This window comes from Terrapene carolina, unplaced genomic scaffold (genome assembly GCF_002925995.2).
Source record: "Terrapene carolina triunguis isolate 2854851 unplaced genomic scaffold, T_m_triunguis-2.0 Scaffold69, whole genome shotgun sequence".
Taxonomy (NCBI): Eukaryota; Metazoa; Chordata; order Testudines; family Emydidae; genus Terrapene; species Terrapene triunguis.
Genome location: NW_020664420.1, coordinates 15,527,391 through 15,533,787, shown reverse-complemented (window position 1 = coordinate 15,533,787; position 6,397 = coordinate 15,527,391).

Below are 6,397 nucleotides of genomic sequence, written 5' to 3'. Positions count from 1 at the left end.
ATGATCAACAATGAAAACAAAATTAGGTCTACTATTGTTTCTTTATAATGTATTCAGAGAGCCTTTTTTTTTTTTTTTTTTTTAAGAAAGAGGTTGAATGAGAAGTTGCTGCTTGTTACTTGCATTAGAAAGTCAGGCCTTGTGTCTCTTGGTTTTCTTCGAAGACTTCCTGGATGACTGGAGAGCTGTGAGGATGATGTTATTAGAGAAAGCATGCAAGGTGGAACCTTGATAATGTGTGAGGGGAAGTAATTCTTATTCAGACTGTTTAAAATGTTGTTGTCTGACACCTCAATGGACTGAATAAGAGTTTGAAGAAAAGCTCTTTGGGTAAAAAAATCTAGAGCTTCCCACTTCAATTGAAGGATGAGAAAGTTCCAGATTTATATGTCTGTCTTCTCTAAGAAAGATTTTCAGCAAAATAGAGAAGATGGGACTTGGCATTCCTAATATTTATAAGGTAAAACAACAAAATTAAAGCACCAGGCATAATGAGACCCCAGTCCTGATTGGGGTGTTCCGGGTGCTAAGATATAAATACACCTCTACCTCGATATAACGCTGTCCTCGGGAGCCAAAAAATCTTACCGCGTTACAGGTGAAACCATGTTATATCGAACTTGCTTTGATCCGCTGGAGTGCGCAGCCCCGCCCCCTCCGGAGCACTTTTTTACCGCATTATATCCGAATTCGTGTTATATCAGGTCGCGTTATATTGGGGTAGAGGTGTATCTAATAATAATGATAAGGCACTTTGGGACTGCTTGCACAGAGGAGCCAAGAAACTTGGAGGTGATTGTCCCTCTCTGCACAGAAAAAGAAAGCGTAATGATAAGGGAACTCATCAGTAGTCAGCAAAGAATTCTCTGCGAGATAGGGGAAGAGCACAGCTCTCTGCCTTAAACATTGCATTTGGGGACTTGATTCATCACTACCTAACTTCAGTGTTATGCTGGTGTAATAGTGGAAGAACAGTGTGGATTCAATACCTTGACTGGTAAGCTTTGTTACACCTGCAGATATGCTGCTGTGTGCTGCCCACTGTGATTTGTCTAGAAAAATAGATTGAAAATTCAAAGACACTGGTGAAACTAACGTTTTCATTTTAAATGATACCAAATCTTATTCTAAAAAATATTTTTGCATCTCTGAATTTGACATCTGAGCAGCACCTGAGATGTCAATTCTCAATGTTATGCTCCAGTATTTGATTTATAGCTGTTAGTTAGACAGAGATGGTATTGCATTATTATTTTTAATTAAGGCACAGCCAGGGATAGAATCCAGCATACTGAGTCCTGTGCTAGATCAAGAGATATCCATAGTTTTGCTTCTGTTGGACTTCTGTATCAGATAGGGTTTGTTTTTAAATGTAGGCCTGGACTGTGTTCTGCTTTACCCCAGTGTAAATCAAACTAACACTATTATCTTTTTGTCATAGTAGTGCCTAGTGGCTCAACTGAGATCCCATTGCACTGAGCTGCACTGTACAGACATATAGTAAGAGACCATCTCTGCCCTGCAAAGTTCTCAGTCTAAATAGATAAGAGACAGAGTGGGAAAGGATAATGGAGATGAGACAACTTGCCCAAGATTAGTGGCAGAGATGGGAATAGAGCCCGGGTGTCCTGAGTCCCAATCCAGTGCCTTATTCACTGGCATCTCTAGCACTACCAACCACAAAAGTCTTCATGAAGTCTGGATTTACACTGTTGTAACTGGCATCAAAATCTGGTTTGGAGTCGTCATCATCATCATCATCATCATCCCTTATCCACTGGTGCCCTGTTCTTCTTCTCTCCCCGGGAGTATAATCTACCCTCTGAAAAGTAAATTGGTTTATTTTCACCTTCGACAGTGCTTTTCCTTGGCTCCCACCTGTGTTGTGCTATTGAATGCCCAATAATAAGACCATGGAGTGGAATTTTTAGCTCTGATTTTTTGTGTTTATCTCTTGCACATTTAAAGCCCAGACTGGCATATTCAAATCAGTAACTGTACATCTCACTACTCATTGTGCTCAGGTTGTTCAGAGGTGGCTAGAAAATCTGCTTTCTTGTTGCCTTACCCCCCCTCCCCAAAAAAGGCGGGGGAGATGACATCTCTCTAGCTGTACATGAATGGCTTATAGCTTCTTTAAAAAGAAGGTCTGAGGTGGTAGTGAGGAACCAGGTGGAAAAATTGTAGGAAAAATTAGATCTGGGCAAAATGTCAGAATGAAATGGTCAAGGGAGAGGGAAAGAATTGTGGGACTTTGTCAGTTTCTTGAATTTTTGTCATGAATATTTTTAGAAGTGAAACATAAATCCCCCCACCCCCAGCTTTTATGTAAGACTTTGCAAAATATCATTCTAAACACCATCTGGACTGCAGCTGAAATGTACAGTATAATCTAATCTCCGCACTTTCACTGTCCATTGACGTTGCTTTAGCAGATTCCTGGTTGCTGGGTATGAAGAGTCTCTCCGTCATTGCCACTTGAAGGAAAAGGTTTACAGATATCATTAAGCATCTTCCATATAACAGGCTCATTATTAAATGATGCAATTACATTCTCTTTGTTTTTAAATTTAAAAAGGAATACATTTTCCTCTTACAATGCATGAAGAACAAAAGAAACATCATTAATTACATGCAGCCTCATAATCCCTAAAAAACCTTTTTGTTTTTTTTGGAGCCAGACTATCACTGACTCAATTTAATAACTGCACTATTCTGAAATAAGTGATTTGCTAAACGTTATGCTGTATGCTACATAATCTCTTTCTGCCTCATAGATATTGTCAAAGCACAAAGGGAAACTTTCCTGAGGAGGAGAATTTGGAATACGGAGTTTTCAGAGAACTGTCTGTACAAAACATATACTGGACTCCCTTGTAGGGCCAAATCCTCTCTCTTCAGGCCCTGACCTAATAGAACAGATGTAGCTCCACTGTAGAAAGAGGAGTAAGATTTGGAGATTCCATGCAGGCTCCACACACCAGTTATGCGCCATGGAGCTCTGCAGGGGTGGGAGGTGAGATCTTTCTCCATTGCAAAGGGAGTTTGTGGGGAGAAGGGCTAGTGGATCTATAAATCTGCCAGGCATTCTTCTCCACAAAAAGGTGGGAGTGCACTGCGCACAGTGTAACTGAAACCCTGAGGCTACAGCAGTGCCTGGGGGTGCAGAATTGCTTCCCTTCGGCAATCCCAGCACACAGCCATGGCCCTAATGAAGTCAGATTTTGCATGCAACTTTCATTGTAGGTGCAGATTCACTCTAATTGGAATTGCCATCTGCCCATTGCAAAGCACTGAAACAACCCTGAATTCTGTTCAGTTTCACCGTATCCAAGTACCGCTGTACGTTAGGCACAGGCAAATCACATGACAGAATGATCAACCTAAATGTAGTCTGTTGCTTAATGATATTGAGGAGATCGTTTGGCTCCCCTATGGATTAGTCTGTGATCTTTCATCCCTTTGGCTTTGATTTTAAATAGAGTTGATCAGACTGAATGGTTAGACTAGATGATTGCTAATTACACTGATGTATGAGGTCCATAATCAGGGCTCTGGCTTAGAGCAGATGCTGCTTTAAAGGAAGTAGGCTAAAGCAAAACCGTGGCTAATGTTCTCTATACTCTCAGAAGTGCAAGTCCTCAAGTGAGTGTTGAAAAGCATTTGCAGAGTCATGTAGAAAGTAGTGTGTGATTCATCAGTAGACCATAAGCCTTCAAGTAACATTATGCTTTCCTCAGTTAAAATATTGAAATCTGTGCTTTCCTCACCAGTGAAAACAATGTTTCCACCTATCTATCTTAGGATTTTATACTGGTACCTATTCATAGTGTCTGAGCACTTTCCATGTAAAATCATTAAAAAGAATTCGCTGGCCGGGATTGGTGGGTTTTGGTATAAATGTATTACAAAGGATATTTTTTATTTTTTTCAGCAGGCTCTAAAATGAATTTGCTATTAAGGCCAAGACTTTGAAAACAGGGTGCTAAAGTTGGCCACCTAATTCTTTATATAGGCACCTGAATGATAGAACTGATTTTTTTAAGTATTGGGCACCAGCTAGCTCCCACTGAAAAATTTGGTCTGATTTTCTAATAGAAATAATAAGGGATTTGTTCTATCAGGCTTACGCAAATCAGTAGAATCCAGATATCTAAACTAAATTTCCATTAAACAATCAAAGTAGGAAAACTGGAGCTCTGAGAAGCTGCCTTGAAAGGAAGGTTGAGGTTTATATTCTTCTTAGTTTACCATTGGTAGTCTATTCCCTACTGGAATTCTTAGCAAGATTAACAGACACTGGGCCAAATACAGATTTGGTGTAAGCAGTTGCAATTCCCCTGACTTCACTAGAATTGTATTTGCTTGCATCACTTCTAAATTTGGCCCACTATAGTCAGAGACTAGTTAAATCCAAAAAATTGCCTCCTGAAACCAGACTTCAAACACTTCAACAGTCCAGGATCTTCAGTCCTGGGATTTTGGTTCAACCCCATCATTGCCTATGTAGAGGTAGGCCGAGTGAGTACTGTATACACATGTGCAGGTAAGGATTTAATATACAGTAATTCATTATGTAGTAGTATTAGTGCATTTATTGCTACAGTTCTGAAGGTTGGGAAATCTATGGCTGACTAGTTAATGTGAGTTTGCCTAATTTGTAGGGTAACTTTTGTCATCTGAAGTCTGCCCTCATCCACCTATACTACTGGTTGGGAAGAACCTCAAGAAGAGAAACTCCTTTTGTAGCAAAAGTTTCCTTATTAACACATTGTTAACTCTATAAAGAATATTTATTATAATATTGTTGCTGTCTTCAACAGATCTAGTGGTAGCAAATCATATTCCTATTGTTTCTTGCAAGCAGCCACCAGATAGCATGTTGATTTTATTTGCATCATATTAACTCTGGTGTTGCCCAGGCTATTTTAACAGCATATGGAAAAAAATCAGATTCGAGGTAAACAAAGCTATCAAATATATTGTCACATGGAAAACTGTAACAGTAAATAATGATTAAGCAGTTGGGTAAGCCAATCTGAGCTCCCTTGCTATAGAACCGAGACTGAATGTCCACTGCACATGTGCATTCTTTCATTCATTCTTACATTGATTCATTCAGATACCGGAACCCTCTCACTCGCTGAAACACCTCCTGCTGACAGCATTACTGCTTATTCACATTGGGCCTTAGCCACTGTCATGCTTCATTTTGGAGATATAATGAGGCATTAATGCTTATCTTTGATGTGTGAACTGTGTCAAAATATCCTGCTCTTATGGATGCTGGACCCATCAGAATTCACCATAAAATTTGAACAAAATGGCCATTGTTTGAAAAATTGACATGGTCCCATTGGCAGGGCTTTTCAGTGGGCAAGCAGGAAACAAGCGTGTATAGTATTTGCTGCATTTCGTTCCCTTTAATTGCTTAACTAGTTCCTTCCCTTGCCTCTCGTTTGCATTCTCAGCCTCATGCCCAACTTCCACCCTCTCTTTTGTTGTCTAAGTCCTCCCATTACCCCACTTAACGATGCTGCAGCCAGTGCTCTGATTATGCACAATACAGTCCCTCACTTTCAGCATGTCATAGACCGGGGCGGGCAAACTTTTTGGCCTGAGGGCCGCATCAGGTTTCATAAATTGTATGGAGGGCCGGTTAGGGGCAAACAGGCAGGCGTGGCCCAGCCCCTGCCCTCTATCTGACCCCCCCTGCTCCCTGTCCCCTGACCGTCCCCGGACTCCCTGCCCCTATCTGCCCCCCACCGCCCCATCCAACCCCCCCTCCTTCCTGACTGCCCGCCCAGGACCCCTGCCCCATCCAACCACCCCTTCTTCCTAACCACCCATAACTTCCCCCCGCCCTGACTGCCCCCCACTGCCCCATCCAACACCCCTCTTCTTCCTAACAGCCCCCCCCCGGGACCCCTGCCCCATCCACACCCCCCCACACTCCCTGGCCGCCCCCGGAACCCCCGCCCCTGACTGCTTCCCGTCGCCCCATACAACCCCCCCTCTCCTTCCTGACTGCCCCCCCAGGACCCCTGCCCCATCCAACCACCCCTTCTCCCTGACTGCCCCCAGAACCTCTGCCCCCATTCAACCCCCCTGTTCCCTGCCCTCTGATTGCCCCAACCCCTATCCACACCCCCGACCCCTGACCACCCCCCTGCCCTCTATCCAACCCCTCTGCCCCCTTACCACACTGCCTGGAGCACCAGTGGCTGACGGCGCGGCTGCACCATGACAGGCAGCCGTGCTGCCCGGCTGGAGCCATCCACACACCGTGCAGCACAGAGCACTGGGTCAGGCTGGACTCTGCAGCTGCACTGCCCCAGGAGCTCGCCGCCCAGAGCATTGCGCCGGCGGTAGAGTGAGCTGAGGCTGCGGGGGAGGG